Genomic DNA, 19,451 nt, shown 5'->3' on the forward strand with positions numbered 1-19,451 from the left:
CATAGTGCCAAACCCAGACCTGGGTTGAGGCATTGAGGTGAGTGGTCTTGCCTGGACAGAAGCCTCAGAGGTGCAAGTAGAGGCAGTGCAAGTGGCTCTGGCATTGCAATGTCCTCCAGCCATTTCCTTTCTAGGAAGAACTATCTGCTTTAGACCCAGCTGAACTCCCCCTCTCTTGGATTTCAGCCTCAGTGAAGGAACAGATTGGTCTATTTGTTCATGGGATTATTGGTGTGGATCAACAGCTTTCAGAGGTACATAATGTACTTTTTAGATATAGAAGCATTCTCATTACATTAAACACATAAACAGATGAATCAAGCCACTAACATATTTAAGCTAAATGACAAAGGTTGTGCACAATCAAATATAGTCAGAATAATTTTTTCATTATAATTGATATTATCATCCTTATTTGCAAGCCACGCTTTGTATATCAATGCTGCTTTCCTAATTTTAATGTTGCCCTTCTAATTAAAAAAAGAATAATAAACAAACCTTTGTCAGAATAATTTTTTCATTATAATTGATATTATCATCCTTATTTGCAAGCCACGCTTTGTATATCAATGCTGCTTTCCTAATTTTAATGTTGCCCTTCTAATTAAAAAAAGAATAATAAACTGTTGAATTTCTTGTTTATAGTGTACTAATGGAACAAAACATAGGTTAATTAGCCATTAGTATGACACTTAGATTTGTATATGCTAAGGAGTTATTAAAACCATAAAAAGTGAAACTTTAATTGAATAAGAAATCATTACTGATACAGTATCAGTAGAGAGAAAAGACAATAGGCAAAAGGCCCAAGTTATTTTACATAGTTCTTAATTAGAAGTGCTAATAGTAATGAGTCTGCAAATTAGATGTGATTAATGGCCAGTTCACATTCTTGGTTGCAAATAATTTGCAAGATCCATAAAAACTTCATGCAGACTAAGTTAGTGTTTGCTAACTAAAGGCAACACCCTATGCACTTGGAGGCATACCCTCATGGAATACAGGTAGAAAGAATACTTAAAACTTGTAAGCTCTGAGGCCATTTTCCTTACAAGTGTCAGATCTGGGGGCTATGTCCTGAGAGTAATGTTTTCAAAAGTGTGAATATAATTCCAAGTGACAAATTCACAGATTTCTGTCGCTGGAATGTCTATCAGGTATGCTCTTGTGGTTACCGTGGGGCTGTAGCAGAGTTAGCAGTTACACCCTGGGGAAAGAGAAAGCATGCAGGGTGTACGTTCTTAGTGTGTAGACTGTAATTCTGGGTAATATTCAGGAAGATATAGCTTGTCTCTGTATTTTCAGTATAGGTAATACTAGCATACTGGGACATTCAGGGACATGAAGGGAATGATGGGGAAGAGTGAGGGAGTGGTGAAACCACTCCAGCAGGCACTGCTAGTTAAGGTGAAGCTGTCTGTGACAATCCAAGGCTTTAGCCCATTCTAGGGATATAGTTAAGGCCCCATTTACACTATTAAATACAATGTCCTAATGCATCTTATGTCTGCACACACAGGGGTTCAAACAGAACACAGACATTACAACTCTCATTTACATTACACTGCAAAAGAAGCTAAACACAATTTGTTTCTCAGCCGTGCAGGTCACCACTCATTCTTCATCACTGAGAACAAAGCTTACAGGTAAAATATCAAAACAATATAAATCATCCTTCCATTCCCATCTCATAGTACAATAATCACTTCTTATGTAGCCTGTATGGACTACTTCCTACTTTCAATAGCACATAGGCTAAATTGGCCAGAAGTCATTTACTTGTACAAATCATGCTGTATGTATGTGGAGCTCAGATGCGGATACACAACATAATGACCACAGTATACATTACCCTGGATTTTAATCGGCAGTAAATTTACTCTACAACAAGGATGATACACAGGACCAGCTCTCCCAGTCTATCCAGCCCAGGGTAGAACTCATGCTAGAGGCTGAATTCTCAGAGCTTATCGAACCAAAGAGTCTGAGATGCCTCTGAGCAGGGTACAATAGTGAGGGACGTGAAAAATGCAAAAGACAATACCTTTTCTGTGAATTGATGGGAGCAACAAGAGAGAAGCTTAACCAAAAAATACCAGGCACCTTACCTCTACCTACACATCTTTTTGGGTTTGTATCCATGATCCAGAAATGGGGGACAGGCTGGTTTAAGAGATGGAAAGAATCAGGGTGATGTAGCTTCCATTTTAAAATGCATCTATGATGGCTGATTTTGAAGTGTTAGTGAAATAATCTAATAACAAAACCTTAATGGTAACCGTGAGATATGAGAACAAGTAGCATCAGCACATGTGAATCTACTTTCTGTTGAATCTTCTAGTGTCAATGCATGTATAGTTTTACTTTATGTTTACAATATATTCCCTGCCTGCCAATCTGGCAGCACTCTCTCACACTTGTGGCTGGAGGCATTTATCTAGGAAGGCCTTGGACAAATGTAACAACTGGAAACACAGCTGGGATCCCACGAGTGGGGCATACATTTAATCAACCTGAAGAATTTGCTTTAATTGCAAATACTTGAAATCTGTTGTGACTGCTTATATTGGAACAATTGAGGCTTACGATAGCACCCTGGAGGACTAGCCTATGTATCTAGAGCAGCTGGAACAGTTTTTTGAAGTAAATGAGATTAACCTATGGAAACATGTAGCTTCATTACTGAGTTTAATGGGAGGAAAAACAGTTTACTGCACAGCCTGCTCACCCCAGAAAGACAGTAAGCATAACCTTTAAGAAATGAGTGAAAATTATCCACGAGTATCTGACCATCGGTTTTTGGAGAAAGGTTCAAGTTCCATAAGATAAATCAACTAGAAGGTGAATTTATTTCCTCTTGTGTAACAGTTACAGAAGTTGTCAGAATACTGCAATTGTAAGGATGGACTTAATGGGGCCCTCAGAGACAATTTTGTTTGTGGGCTTCTTAATGAAGCCATGCAAAGAAAACTCTAAACAGATGAAAACTTCACCTTTAAACAAGCTGTTAGGATTGGAATAGGTATGGAAACTGCAGTAAAGAATGCCACAGAATTGCTTGGTGGAGTGCCTATGGAAATAGGAATGAATGTGTTACTAAACATGCAATGGAAGAGCCAAGGCAAGCAGCAACCCAATGTGCTATCAGTGTGGAAAAGGCTCTCATACCCCAAATAACTGATGGTTTAAAGAACTTTACTGCCAAAGTTATAGTAAAAAGAACATATCTGGGCTTTGGTGACCATGGTCTTCCACAGATCTCTTCTCTTTGAGGCATGCAGAATTTCCAGTGTTGATACATTCATCCATTTAGATAGACTCTTGACATAATTCAAACTGTCTTTCACAATTTCTCCTTCAGTCTTTCCAGTTACAACCAGACTTCCAATTTTCTCTTTCCTCATAATGTATCCAAGAAACTCCAACAGTCTCTTTCTAATGTTAATCAGCAGCTTCCTCCTGCAGTCTTGTCTTAACAAAATATCTTCATTTGAAGTGTGAGTTATCCAACATCACTTCAAGATGTGCCTTAAGAACCACATCTCAGTTGCTTCAATTCTCCTTTCCATACTTGGCAATATTGTCCAGCATTCTGATGCATGCATGAGGACTGATATAACATAGCAATCCAAAACTCTTAACTGCGTCCCCATAGAACTTTTACTATTTGTCAATATCTTTTTCCATTTTCAGAAATGTGTCTTTTCCCATCCCTATTCTCCATTTTATTTCATGATCACATTTACCATCTGATGATATCCAGCTTCCCAAGTAGTTAAATTTATTGACCTGCCTTATCTGTTCCTTTGCCACTTCGATGTTGCACCTTCTTTGTAATCACTATGCATTCTGTTTTTCCATGGTTAATATTTAGACCCTTCTCGCTTTTACTAACAATTTTATCTAAAATTCCTTGCAGCTTCTCTTCTGAATCAACTATTAAGACTGTCATCAATATAACACAAGTTGTTCAAATTCTGTCCACCAACAATCAGCCCTGATAAATCCTCAATCTCCTTCAGTATTTTCGCACTGTACAAGTTGAACAAGTCAAGTGAAAAAAACATAGCCTTATCTCTTGCCCCTCTTAATTTGGATGAAATCACTTAGTTCATTTTCTATCTTCCCTGCTGCAGTTTGGTCCCAATAGAGATTTCTCAAAAATTCTCAAGTCTTTACCATCAATATCCAATTCTTCCAGCATTTTCATTAACTCTTCATGCTTGACTCTATTAAAAGCTTTGGTATAATAAATAAAACACAAGAATAGGTCTTTCCACATTTCTATTGCTCTCTCTGAAAACATTCGTAGCAAGAACATAACATTTCTTGTACCCCGATCTACAACAAAACTACATTGAATTTTTGCAATCTCCGGTCTTATTCTACTTCTAGCTCTCATCATCAGAACCTTTAATAGGATCTTTGTTACATGGCTCGTTACACTGATGGTTCGATGGAGTTCACATTCAATGGCTCCAGGTCTTTTAAAGTTCAATTTACTGAGGTCCTCAGGTATTTCTCCACTTTCATAAAACTCATTGATAACAATTGTAAACTTTTGTAGGCCAAACTCTTCCAAACATTTTACTTGTTCTATTGCAATCTCAACTGGTCATATATTTTTATTGGTTTTCATTCAGTTGATAACTGTTTGTACTTCTAAATTAAGAATTTTCAAACCATCCATGTTCTTCTTAATAGATGGCTTTTCCTCTTGACTTTCGTGGAATAACTCTTCAATATACTTTGTCCAATACTTGTTCTTGTTCCATAATTACATCACCATTCTTGGCTTTTATACAACACCTAGCAGTACATCCTCCTTTGCCTGTGATGCCTTTGATATTCCTGTACATTGATGTGACATCTTTATCCTTTTGTTTTTCTATCTCTGTACTTTTTTCATTAAGCCGTTTTTCCTTTTCTTCATTGTACCTTGATCAAATTCTTTTATCCAGTTTCTTATTCTCTTCCATACTATGTGTTTTAATCTTTCTTCCATAAGTTCAAGGATTTCTTCAGTCATCCATTTCTGTTTTTCTTGCCTTAATTTTGATGGAATAATCTCCTTGGCTGTTTCAACTAGTGCTTCTTTAAAAATTTCCCAGTTTGACATATTTCCTTCATCTTCAAGTTCTTGAAAACAGTTTTTGACTTCAACTATGTACCTTTCTTTAATCAGATCTTTTTCCGTTACAATTGAGTAATCAGTTGCTTTTGGTTTCCTAAGGTCTCCTCAACCTTATTTGGATGGTGCATACTACAGGTACATGATCACTTCCACAGTCATGACTCTGGGTAAGTTTTCAATTGTTGAACTGCATTCCTGAATCTTCTGTTGATGGTGATGTATCAATTTGGTTTCTAATGTTATCTCCAGGACTTTTCCATGTATACCTTCTTCTCGGGTGGTGTTCAAACTATGTATTCATAATGACTTGATCATTTGCAACACATCAGTCAATCCATCTGTGGTAAAGTGGGGGTCCCTGGCTAGTCACAGGACTAGTTTCCCACCTGCCTTTGGGCACACTGCCCACTTGTCTCGCCCACTACACCTTGTTGGTAATTAATTAGGTTGTTAATTAAGGTGGGAGGCTGCCCATTACACATCCCAATACTGGGGGGGGGGGGGGGGAAACTATCCAGAGCGCCATTCCACCCCTACACCATGGCCCAAGCCTCGCAGATGGCATCTCAGGCAGTTAACTCAACCATCGCCTTTGACCCTTAGCTGTGGCACCCAACCCTGGGGGCCTTTGGCTTCCATAAGCCCTGGCCCCATCTCAGGCCCAGTCTGGACCCCGAGCTTCTTCGCTCTTTGTAGGCGTCCCTTGCGGTGGGCCCCTGGCCCTTTTGACCTTTTGGTCCTGGCCCCAGCATTGATCAGTCGAGTACCTCAGTGGGGTTTTCGCCTCCTACCTGCCTTAGGGATTGGGGTCCCCCATTGCCAGCTCAGGAGCTCCTGGAAGCATGCCTGGCCTGTGGGGTTACTCCCCCAGCAGGCTCAGGTGCCTCCAGAAGCTTACCTGGCCTACCCTGATATGATGTAATATGGCCCACCTGAAGGTGAAAGCTGGGGTTAAGGTGCCCCTCCTAGCCTTTCACCAGGGTGATCACTGGCCTGGCATTTCCTGGGGGCTGCTGCACCACTGAGAGCCCTACCAGGCCACTGACTCCCAGCAGGATGTAGTTTTAGGTCATGCCCAGGACCAGGAGCCTCCAAACATCCCCTACAGCTCCTGCCCTTACCTCCAGGATGTTCCAAGCCACCTTGCAGCCAGGCAATGTTACTGCCTTCCCTGCCAGCAGCAAACTGCCCTGTTTATATAGGCTGCCATGGATCTAAAATGGCTGCCGCAATCAAGCACCTGCTGGCCACTTGGTTCGGCCCTTAAAGTGGCAGGCACCAACAGTGTCCTGCCACACCATCCCTTTCCTCTTTCATCTTTTTCACCAAGTCCACAAGGACCAACAATATTATCCACTCACTCACAACCAGCTTTTTTAGATCTCCAATCATTATGACCACTTCTTGCGGTTTGCATTGTGTCCTGGGAGAGAGTGGGAGGAAGGACCCCGAACCAAAAGGGAAGGTCCCTGGGAACAGAATACCCAGAAAAGAGAGGAAATAAACACAAAGATAAAGAAAAGAAACTACTTACCTACAGCAGGAGCCGTGGAGCAGCTGGAATGGAGAAAGAAACCTGCGTGGCTCATCAACTGTGTCTTTATCCAGCTGAAGCCAGCCAATGAAGTCACTGGAAATCACCGGCCAGCAGGGATAAAACCAGCTGCCAGTGGAAACAGAGGAGGAGGAGGAGCAGACCTGAGTAGGACACAACCACAGGGTGTCCATCGGGAGGATCTTGGGGAGGAAGGGCAGCAGCCCAAAGAGTCAGAGGAGGCTCCGGGTACTGACCCTGGCAGCAGCAGTGAGGAATGACTCAACAGAGAGATAGATGAGCCAGAAGCAACCCCTGCAGCCAACAAAGGCAGCAAAGGCAGAGGGAACAGAAAGGTGGATGAGGCAACCCACACCTCAACAGGTGGGAATATCAGGACCAGTGGGGAGGTGGAGGAACACCCCCCCTTTAGGAGAGTCCCGGCAGGAGCAGCAGGAAGGGCTGTGAAGAGGCAGGATACCTATCCTGATTACAGAGAGCAACCAGGCGTACACAAAGGGGCCACGAGGCACCCAAATAGTTACGTCACAGGAGGGAGAGAAGTGGGGAAAGACCATTCTCCAGGAACAGGTGGATAAAGTGGGAAAGACAACCCAAGTAGTAGGACATAGGCACTTGGCCCCACATAGGGGTCCTCTCATAGAAAGGCCTTAGGGAACGAGGCACCCGGCACCCTGACGTAAGGGACCAGGAAAGGGACCATGCAGATTCCCCACAATAGAACAGAGTATTATTTTGTGTTTCTCTTTTGCGTTTCCCCATTTGAAGGGGTTGAGGGTCAGGGAAGATGATATGGTTAAGGTATATGGTACAGGGCCCATGGGGCAACACATTTGGTTTAGGACCCTAGTGAAGTATTTTACGCTAGAAGGCACAGGTCTCACAATTGAAAACACCTACTGCAAACAATCTGGGGTGGGTTGAGCGAAGCGGCTTTGAGAACCGGTACCAAAGATGAGGAGGGACTTGGAAGGCCACCACAACTGTGCAAGAGTGGGGGTGTGGCCAGGAAAACTCAGTGATCCATCAAGGTGACGTAAGGTTGGGGTGTAGGGGTGGTGGAGCCCCGCAAGTGTCCGTTGGGCAGACTTTGTGCCGCAGAAGGACCCTAAGTAGTCACCCCACCACTGAGAAACATTCAAAGTCGTGGCAGGAGAGATCAGGGAAGACCACTCAAGGAGTAAACATCTACTTGGCGGTGCTGGAGTCAGTAAGGCGTACACCACCAATTACTCGAACCAAGGCTGTACGTGACTGGGCATTCGAGGCCCGATGGTCACACATTGCTTTTTCATTTTAGCAAGGTCTTCATAGAAATGATCAATGTCCTCTTCCCTCTCAATGTCCCACTCTCAGCTGTCGGTGCATAAACTTGTATTATTGCAATGTTGAAAAGTTTAGCTTTTATTTTCACAAGCATCACTCTATCAGATATTGCCCAAAAAACATGAAAACTTTTTGAGGCTTCTTCATCCAAAATCAACCCAGCTCCTTTTTTGTGAATCTGACCTCCTGAATAAATGATCTTTACTTCTGAAACAATAATTCCAGCCTCTTACCAATGTATTTCACACAGACCTAGAATATTTATCTTTAATCTGCTCATTTCATGCTTGACATTATCCAGTTTCTCAATGTGATGTAGAGTACTCACATTCCACATTGCTACTTTGACTGCTCTCTTCTGAGTGTGGACAGTAGGAGTGTGACGGTCAGGAGTCACCTGTCACACACAACTATCCTTACTGGGTGAGGTGTCCTCACCTTTTCTGTCAGGGACCCCTTTCACACTATTGTGTGTGTCGCAGGGCACCTCAGTGCTCTGCTCCTAGGGAGTGGAAACTGCCAGGGAGAGAGAGAGAGAGCCCTGGAAGGATATAACGAGCCCAGCTGAGGGTTGCCAGGGTAACGAGCAGAGCTGCAGGTTGCCGGGGCAACTAAGGAGAGCCAGCTGCCTGTAGGAGGCAGGGCCTGGCCCTTATAAAGCCCAGGGCTGAGGCCAGGCTGGCAGTTGCCTGCTAGCAGCCGGAGAGGCAGGAGCTCCCTCAGCCAGGATATAGGGAGAACCCGGATCGCAAGTATAGCTCGCAAGAGCTCCAGAGGCTGGAGCAATGATGTTAAATTACAGCCAGGAGGCTTATGTGGTTATGGTCTAGTGCCTTGTGTTTTGGTTTTAGCCAGGAGGCTGGTGTTTGCTTTAGTGTTTGTATTACACCGGTGGTTTGGGTGAGGCTATAGGGGTTGGAGGAGGCCTCATAGGGACCCCCAGAGGGGTGGGGGCCCCCAGCGCCTGAGGACGGCACAGTGTACTCATAGGGACCCACAGGGGGTGGGACCCTGGCACCAGTGAGGGCGCAGTATTCTGAGGGGGAACCCCAGTGGTATGGGAACCCCGGCACCAGTGAGGGCGCAACTTGCGGGGTGCGTAGACCCCAGCCCCAGAGAGGGGTGGCTTTGAGAAGCCCCAGCGCAGGCACGACGAGCCCCAAAGAGGGGGCAGTGTTATTACGAAGCCCAGGACGGGCACAGCAAGCCCCAGAGAGGGGGCAATATTATTAGGAAGCCCAGTGCGGGCGCAGTGAGCCTCTGAAGAAGGGCTAGCGCTGTGACAAACCCCGGAGCAGGGTAGAGTGCTGCGGTTGCCCCGGTGAGAGGGGGTAGTGGCGCGGTGGCCCTGGGAGAAGGGGGTAGCAGTGCGGTGGGCCCGAGAATCAGGCGGCGTTGCCGAGAAGTCCCCAGAGTGGGTGCAGAGAGCCCCAGACGGGGGGGCTGTATTTTAGAAGCCCGAGTTCGGGCAACATTGTAGGAAAAGCCCCAGGAGGGGGCACTATTGTAAAGGCCCCAGACAGGGGGCAACACTATAGAGAAGGCCCCAGAAAGGGGCAACATTACACAGTATATATATATATATATATAGAGAGAGAGAGAGAGACATACCAGCGTCTATCCCATCAGCGAGGCTTGGGGCGTGGTATTAGGGGTTGGTAGGAGCCACGCGTAGCCCATAAGGCTAGGGTGGCACCCATCATACTGGGACACCCCCAGGGGGTCCGGGAACACACAGGGACAGAGGTCCCAGCTAACCGTGCCCAGGGAGTCATAAGGCAGCCTCCCAACATATACTAAACAGCAAAGACGTAGCGGGCGAGAATAGAGGGTGCCCTTGGGCTGGACTTGACATGGAGAGAGGGCCCCTAAGGAGATCACGGCCCTCCTGAAGGACCCCACCGTGACAGTGTGATTTCTTAATTTTTGAAAGACCATGGATTATGCATGGCAAAATACTGCAGTAGGTTGCCACTTCTTGCTGCAGGTTGCCGAGCTCAGCTAACTTAAGCAAGTGTCCTCTATTGTTTTCCTAGTTGCACCAGACATCCACCAAATGAGATGATCCACCGTCCTGCACCCCCAATGGCTTCAACCGTAACCCTGGTAAGGGAGGCTGATGCAATGGTTGCCTAAGGGTGTCCCAGAGACTGCAGTGATTAGAGAGTACTTCTCTCACTATTACCCTAACAGTTAAAACTGTCCCACTGCTGGATGCAGTTTAATGTCATACCCAGGACTGGGTATGTGCTATGGTAAGAAATAAAGAAGAGTGTGTGGTACAGAAAGGGGAATAAAAAGGTATATGTAATAGACAGTGAGAATGAAGTAGCTAGTCTGGGCTTACATCATGTGAACAAAGGTGATAAATGAGCCATCTGGCTGACGCTCTAGTTTGCTAGGAAACCCCTTAAAATGGAGCTGGATACAGGCTCTGCAGTATGTTATCTCACAGACTGAATATATAAAAAACCTTAAAATTATTAAATTAAAGGAGACCCTTTTGTTGTGAAAAACACACAGGATAAAAGATTTTGCCAATGGGGGTGATGTCAGGGCCCACAGAATTTAATCATAAACCACACCTCTTAGACTTATAAATCACTGAAAAAGGGGGACCCACCCTGTGAAGTCATGAATGGTTAAAAGAAATTCCCCTGGACTGGATTTGTGTAAAGGTGCTTCAGGTACTTTCAAAGGTCTCTGCAGAAACAGTTAAATAACAATTATAAGGGGTTGAACCAAGCCTCTGAAGTATTCAAGGAAGGCACAGGAACTTTAAAACACATCAAAGCTAAGATAATGATACATGAAAATGCCCAGGCCAAGTTTCACAACGCTTGGCCAGTCATGCCAAGTTAGATGGGAAACTGAACTGCCTAGAAAGAGAAGGCATTCTTTCAAAAGTAGCCTGGAGTGAGTGGGCATGCCTATAGATCCAATTTAAAATAAAAAAGGTGCAATAAGAGACCTCAAGGTTTTATAAATCCTTTACTGAAAGTTGAGAAATATCTGCTACCTCAAAGTGACAATATTTTTTCCACATTAGGAGGGGGCAGAGATTTAGTAAAACTGATTTAGCAGAAGCTCACTTATAGATGTAAGTAAAAGAAGAAGGTTATCTCACCATAAATACACAAAAACAGTTATACCAGTATAATAGATTAGTGTTTGGTATTGCCTCTGCCCCTGCTATATGCAGTATGCAATGGATCAAGTGTTACAAGGCGTTCTAAGAACATGGTGTTACTTGGACGATATTGGAACTGATGAAAATGAAGAAAAACATCTGAGAAATGTATATCCTTTAAATAGTTTGCTGAAAATAAACCACACGTGGGTTTGGTCTCATGAACATCAGAAAGCTTTCCTAGAAGCAGCTCATAGGATGCTGTTTCACTTTAACCCATCATAGCCTATTAAGCTAGCATGTGCTGCATCCTCACGTGGCATTGGGGCTGTTAGATCACATACTATGGCCAATGGTACTGAATAGCCCACAGCTATTACATCATGATCATTTTCAGCAGCAGAACAGAATTATGGTTAGTTAAACAAAGCAACTTTAATTCTGGTGTGGGGAGTGAAGGAATTTAACCAATACTTATATGGGACAAAGTTTACATTGGTCACAGATCACCAATCCATAGTCTCACTTCTCCATCGTAAGAAAGGAGAATCTGGGGGTACATCTACACAAGACATTTACTGTGGAGTTACCTAATTAGGAAGAGGAGGGGTGTGGCCCAGTCCTGTGCGGGGAAAGAGGCATGGTCCAGCCCCAACTCAGCTCCACGGGGGACAAGGGCTTGAGCCAGCTCAGCAGAGGAGGGAAAGGAGCTTGAGCTGGCCCCAAGGGACAAAGGGAATGTGGCCCAGCCCCATCCAGCCCAGGAGAAGGGGCATCGCCCAACCTCATTCAGTTGCCAGGGGTTGGGGGAGGGGGCATGACTTGTGGCCCCAACCTGCTACACGGTGCTTGGGGTTTGGAATTTGGCAGCTGGAGAGGGTGGCTGTATTTATTGCCCCTGCTCCCTTTTCACCACATTTCCCAATCCATGTGAGCCCTGCAGGCTGGATACCTATGGCTCTGCAGGTTGCATTTGGCCCACAGGCTGCAGATAGCACCCCTGTATTAGTCTGTGCAGACCATTCTCAGGGAAGTGCTCAGGAAGGTGACGGATGTTACCCAGAAAGGAAATGCAAGTCACCTGAGAGGACAGCAGCCTGTGCATTAAGCCACTATCATTTCAGAAGGGAGAGACAAGATGTAAGATATGTGAATGTGTTGACTCTGCATGTGTGAATCTTGAATCTGTTAATAACAGTGCTTGTATAGTTATACTCTGTTTACAGGACAAATGTAACAGTAACTTCTGCATTATTAAGAAAAATTAATGTGGGGTGTGTAACAAGCAGATATGCCATTTTATGGGCAAAAGAAAGTATGTATGAGGTTTCAGTTGGATGGAATATTGATGTTCTGTATCTGTTGGAGATGGAAGCAAATGCCTTACTATTATATGTTACTGATGGTATAAGGAGTAGGGTAAAAGTAGTGACAAACATGGACTTTTACCTTAACTTCTTTTTTCTACAACTTTGGGTGATAATGGTATGTCCTTCTACAATCTTAATTCTCATTAAATGATGTCTTTTATTGGACCAACTGAATGTTTGGGATAGACTTAGATAAGCTTTCAAATGCAATGCATTATTTACATTCAAAAGGTAGTCTAAGTCTATCCCAACCTTGCAGTTGTTCCAATAAAGGATATCACCCACAAAAATCCTTGCCTCTTGCATATTTCCTGGATCATCAGGGCTGAGACATCACTCCAACAGTATTAAATAATGTTTTTTGAGTTATGATGTCAAAAAACATTGCATTTCTCTAGCAAAGCCTTTTGTCCCTGAATCCTACAGACATTCACACCCATGGTCCCATTTCAAATACCAGTAAAGTAAGCCAGATAAAATATGTTAACGTTTTTTTCCCAGAGACAATGTTGTGCATGTCTATAACCTAATTGTGGCTCATTTAACTTAATTGTGGTTCAGAGACAAGCCTATCAGGCTGTGTGCTCCCCCTGGCCACCTATTGGCAGAAGAGCAGCAATGCAGCTTCAAAGGATTATTAGTGTATAAACAGCTGTCTTGATCTGTCAAAATCAGAGATGATTAATCCAAGGTCAAATGAGATGTCAGTACCTTAAATCAGGTAGCTGTGGCAGTGAGAACCTTGTTGACAGCTGTAGATCACTCAGGCACAGCACATCAGCAACAGCAGTGGCTATAAGATGAACAATAGCATAGTATTTCTTTAAAAAAATACATGGTAAAAATGTAGATATCATTGTTATTCAGATAAATAAATCATCCAGCAGTCTCATAATTCACAGCATTTTTAAGCAAACTTTTTTTTTTACTCTATCTGCTTTTTTTTTCAAAATGCCCAGCAGCCTGAAACTGTCCGTATCTAAACAAAAGTAATTGAGATCTGTCTTATTTACTGACAGAACAGAAGTTCCATGGACAAACCTCCTTATGGTTCATATTTTGTTCACAGCACAGCTCAAGAAAAGTTCGCTCAGTGGTCTCAGGTCAATGAACATGAGTGCTGGACAAACATTGAGTAATGCAGTGAGAGAAAGAGGAAGAAGCGTGGCCCTGTGGTACCCTTTTTATTGTCCCCGCTATTGTCCCCAGACCATACATTAAAAGTTAAATTTTAGCAATGATTAACGCACTGCTTTTGTCTCCTGCCTTTCTGTGATGTGTTCAGTAGTTGATTTGCAGATCTGATTATGATCTTCCATGTGTGTGAGCATTTTACCTGTCCTTCTCATGCTAACCTGTAGTCTCTGGATCTGAGACTACTGATAAAAACCAAATAGAAAAACGAATTATATTTGGGCAACAGGTGTCAGATGACCTTACCCATTAACTCTGCTGAAACCCACATTGCATATGTTTAGGTAGTCTTTTTAGGCTGGTCAAATCACACTTCTCACCTGATTTTTTTTTTAAAACTATCTTTACAAGGAAAAGGGATACTCTGTTTAAATGTATATTGAGATTGGGTTTGACATTATTATGGAAATTATGATGAAAGTAAAAAAAACCGACCAAAATCTGGTTCAGTGAGGAACATTATAAAAGCAGATAATACAAGATCTTAGATGAGAACAGTGCTTCATACCTATCAATGACAACCTCAGATATATTTTTAATATAAAAATGATTTCATTACAGAAGAAACCTACACAGGTAGGATTAGCCACTTAGTTCTACCTATGCTTCTGCTGGTGCTCCCTACCTCACATGTAAAGTTTTGATTCGTCTCTTTTTGGATTTGATTGAAGATTTGTACGCATATCTGTCAACCTGTTTTTTGTGCAAAACATCTAATTCTCAGAAATAACCTGTTCTATGTATCTACTTCACTATGAATGAAAATATTTTTCATGAATTCATTTTTGTGTCTGATAGATTAGGTTCTCCATTTACCATCTACTAAAAATCGCTCCATAGGAGTTCTGAGTGTGTAGGGCATGCTGAATCAAGACCTTCATCAGCAGATCATATCTTTTAATTTCTATGTATGTTATGCGTGTCAAGAGTTTATCATTCATCATTTCCATTTGTGACTGATTGTAAAGTCTTCTCCTCTCCAGTGATAATAAGCATAGAGTGTGCAATGGCACTCTGCTTCTTTGTTATCCTGAGATAACAGGAAAGTATTCTTGGCTTTTTGCTTCCAGCTGACATTGTCTCCTAAGGGAGCAATGGTTTCTGCTTATCAAAAGCTCTGTAGCATGTCATACAAAACTACCAGATTCTCTCACTGCTAGTTAGCACTATCCATATATATCGGTTCTTTATGATACTATTTACATGACTACTCTTTTCCTGAATGATCAGGCCCTGAAACAATGATGTCATGGAGGGAGCTTAAGGTGCTTGTGGGAGCTCCTAGTTAACATTCTGCCATCTCTCTGAAAGAGAAGTTATAACTATTCCTTATGTTTCGGGGAGTTAACCTATCTGGATATTGCTAGATCATCCCTGTTAGAGGGAATTTATCACTGGTTGCTTATAAAAGTCCTTAGGATAGGGAAGTTTTTACTTGTAAGCAGTATGAAATTGTCCCATATATATAAAAAAAGAAAGTTCCTGGAGAAAAGTATTTCCTTGGAGACCACGCAGACCTTCACTTTGACTTATACCAACTCCCTCTCACCCTGATACTATAGTAGAAAAACACATACACTGTATATTTTTCAAAAACAGTGTACAGACTTTTCTAGCAACTGCACGTCCCATAAACAGGTTTGCCCAAAGGTATTGCCTCTTTTTCTTGGTTAGGTTGTGACTGGATGTGTCTACATGAGATGCTACACCGCTGTAGCAACTTGCTATACCGATGCAGTGTCTGCGGGCAAAAACAGTGACACCATAGCTACTTCGCCGTGGCATCATGCTCTCTCTCTATAGCGCATTCCTACGGTGACATAGTAGCTAAAAATAACCGTGCGCTGCTAGTACTAAATGACAGCACAGTAACAATGGCACCATAGAAGCACGTGTAGACACACCCACTAAAAACCATGTGGTTACATAAGAGAATGAAAACAACTGATTTCTCAGTCTCTCTGATCCCTGTATGTGCATGTAGCCGATCCCTGTACGTGCATGGAGCCCTGCATCCAAGGTTTAATCATTGCTGCATATAAAAACTGTGAAAGCTTGGACAGTGTACAAGACAATGGCTGGGGCAAGACTGGATTGTGGTAACAAGACTGCCACAAGAAAATCAAACTCTGCTAATGGCTTGCAACCCATTAGGCGTTGAGACAGTGGAGTACTTGTGGTACCCAATACCAGACCCATGCTATAAAATAATAAAAGTGATTAAAATTGTTGGCAGAGACCTGACCCACTCATCACATGTGTGTCCCTAAGAAAGCAAGAAAAGACTGAGCCAGTGAAGGCAAGGTAACTACATTTACATTTCAATTGACCTAGCAGTGGAAAAAACCCAAAACACTAAATATGCATGTCAAGAGAAACTTGTAAAAGATACAGGAAAGATGCCCTCTATGTGACAAACACACTCTCCTCACATATCTCCCAACAAGCATCCAATGTACAAGGTGTTAACATGTCTGAACCATTCAATGCATGTCTGGAGTTTGATAAACAGACCATCACCTGTACAAGCTACTGCGAATGTGACCCATTGATATACAAATACCCCAAAACAGGTTTGGTGACACCTCTAAGTATCCTGTCTTTCCACTCAAGGCCCATCACCTGTAAATTGACCTATAATTGCAGGGGCTGCAGAAAAAACACCGTCTTCACACCTAGCCAAATCCAGAACAGGAGCCAGGCAATTAACAGTTGCGTTATGATCAACCTTTTCCTCCCTGTTTGTTTGGACTCTAATCAGCCAACCATCAAGGAAAAATGCTTTGAAGCTATGCAATTAAACAGTATAAAAACTAAGCAGATTTGCCAGCAAGGTGTGTGCAGTCCAGACCAAGCCATCCTGCCACCCAGCCAACAAGTGAAGGATCCATGCTTTGAGGCTGTACAAGAAATGCTTCCTGCCTGCATTGGGTAAAGATCTCTGTGCAGCTAAGATAATACTAAGGACTAATAGCTTGTTTTATATTGGAAAAGAGTCTTTTTCTGTTATTTAGTTTTGTAGCTTGTTGGAAGTTATTAAAACAGGCCTTTCCGCTATTCGTCAACTGAATGTTGAGTCAATTCTCAGAGCACTAGGTTTAAAAATCTGCTTTCTAAGTGCAACAATCATAGTCTACAACACATTTTTTGTTGGAGCTGCTTGACTGACATCTTATCAGTATGAAACAAAGGCAAAGGGTTTTCTTCATGTTAATGCAAGAAGAAATGTTACTTACCGGTAACTGGAGCCTTTCAAGTCATTGTCCATATGCACATCCTCTCTGTGAGTGTGCAGATAAGCATATCCATGAGTTTTGACCAGAGACTTATTTTGCCTTAGCAGTCTCCAGAGTGCGCACCACCACCCCAACCCTTCATCATGCAGGAAGGCAGTGAGCAGTTAAGTTTCCTCTTCACTCTAGTGTCCCTGGGCATAACTGCACATGGCCCAGTGCAGCTGTAGCCTGTCTTGTAGAGGTTCTTGTCCTGCATATGGAGAAGCACGTTGACTGATGCAGCCATTATCATAATTGAAAAGGAGGTCCTCTACTGCAGCCTAGATCTTCAATAAACTGGATCTTTGAAGCCAAAAAAAATAGGGCCATGATGACAGCCATCACTAATGATTGAGAGGCAGTGTAAGCTACACCCAAAGATGCTTGCAGGGTTGTTTTAACTACCAGCTATCCTTCAGAAACTGGGATGAGCAGAGCCTTTTCTTTTTCCTTCTCAGGAAGAGATTATGCCAACTCAGCAGGACACTTGTAAACTTGGAAATTGTATTGACCAAGGAGCAACTAATGGTTCATGGTATGGAACTATAGACTGGCAGAATAAATCGGATTTGGTACTTGTCTTTTGGAGCCAACCCACGTTGCCTGGCCTTTTCACTGGCAACTGAAATCCCAGGTGAGGAGGTAACAGGGTAGGAATAGAAATATTTAATTCTCATAAGTGGCATGGTACCTCTTATCCACTTTTCCATCAAGAGTCCGGACGCAGAGGCTTGCTAGACTCTCCTGGCAGGGTTCATGGCTTCATTTTTTGGCAAACTTCAATGGACTGGGTTGCTATAAATGCCCTTTAAGTTACTGGAGAGTTCAGAGACCGCCTCTGATGAAAACTAGAAAGCCTGAGGAAGGGGCTACATGACACTCTGGAAGCTTTAGAATCCTCTGATAGAAGGGGATATGATGGAGGAGGGTAGTACCCAGAGGGGATATCTCCTGAGGACCTCCCTGTCTTGACTGGTTCAGGGACTGGTCTTGAACTGTGGAGCAGGCCAGCAGATGACTGCTAGGAATGTGGGTGGAAGATGGGAAAACAGGTATCCATATCATTCATTGTATTGAAGGAGAGACTGATATCCTCATAACCAGAAGGGCTGTATTGGATAAGGCAGATATGAACTCTGAGGTCACTGAGCCAAGGGTTATGGTACCTACAAATGTGCTCAAAACACAGGATGGAGACTTCAAACAGCATTCCAGACAAGGAGACAGCACAGGGGGTAGTGCAGAATCACACTGGGAGACAGTACCAGCGCAGCATTTTGAGGAGTTAAGTTTGATCAACAGTAGTGATGGGATCAGGCCAGCAGGGATGGAAAAACTAACTCTGAAATCAGTGCCAGGAATAGTGCTAGACTGGAAAAGATATCCCCAGTCCAGCAGTCAGTACTAAGAGGATTGTTTCTAATGGCAAAGTTGCTCAATGACACAGGTAGAATAATTGCTGAGGAGACAACAATGATGAGGCGGTCCAGATCAAGGGGATGGAGCAGTGGGTGCCAGAGGCTCTGAGAGCTTTGGTATGCAGAACTGGACTTCTTGGGCACATAGACATATGCCAGACACCTGCTTTGACCTGTGCTAATAAGCACACATTGAAGCAAACTCGATTAATCAATTAATCGAGTCTGCTGGAGCTTGTTAATTAACATGTCTCTTTGGGCCCCTAGTCCAAAGGCCTGCTTTGCCCCTCTTCAGCTCTGGTCTACTCACTAGCTGGGCTCTAGGCACCCTCCTCTGCTCCTTGCTGCCCTTCTCCAGGCTACAGGCTCACCCACTCCTGTTCCCAGACCTACCTGTTGCATGGCCTGCCCCTTGAGGCTATGGGCTCACCCACTCCTGTTCCCAGGCTTGTCTTCCATGAAAACAAACTGCATGCAAAGAACTAAACCTCAAACTCAAACTAATGCCCCTAGGGGGAGTAAAAGATAGCTTGAGTACATTGGCGATGCGTAGGGGGTGTACGCGGGTGCAGGTGCACCCTCTGTGAAGAGGCGGTGTCGGCGGTGCCTGCGGGTGGTCACCACTCGCCACCCCCACCTTGCCGCCAACACTGCCGGCAGCATCTGCAGGCAGTCTGTGATCGCCACTGGCTGTCCCTGCCAGTGGTGTCTGCGGGTGGTGGCTGACCACTAGTTGGCACTCACCATCCCACCCCCCCGCCGCCAACAGTGCTGCAGCTGCCTGTGGAAGCTCCCCACTTGCCTTCACCATGCTCCTGCCACTGACAATGCCACTGCCACCTGCAGGAGCTCGCTGTGCCCCCCTAGCCTCCAGGGCATGCAGCGTTCATGCTTGAGTAAATAGGCAGAGGTTTATAAGATGTCCTGAAGTCAACATACTCTGACTCCGCTAGACCAGGAAAAAGATGGGAAAAAGAATTCTGCAGTCGAGGGTCCTCTTCAGTTAGAGTGGTCTGCTTCTTGATTATAGATGTACCAGTCTTTTCAGC

At 43.8% G+C, this 19,451-nt stretch overlaps 1 long non-coding RNA gene across 1 annotated transcript; it reads left to right on the forward strand.

Annotated features, from left to right (window-relative positions):
- Nucleotides 1-2,670: 2,670 nt before the first annotated feature.
- On the forward strand, nucleotides 2,671-13,632 carry LOC102386661. Its single transcript, XR_323717.3, has 4 exons — nucleotides 2,671-2,841; nucleotides 5,234-5,301; nucleotides 10,052-10,121; nucleotides 13,585-13,632. It is a non-coding gene; the product is annotated as an uncharacterized LOC102386661 (long non-coding RNA).
- The last annotated feature ends 5,819 nt before the right edge of the window (nucleotides 13,633-19,451 follow it).

The sequence above is a fragment of the Alligator sinensis genome, unplaced genomic scaffold (assembly GCF_000455745.1).
Source record: "Alligator sinensis unplaced genomic scaffold, ASM45574v1 scaffold534_1, whole genome shotgun sequence".
NCBI classification, from domain to species: domain Eukaryota; kingdom Metazoa; phylum Chordata; order Crocodylia; family Alligatoridae; genus Alligator; species Alligator sinensis.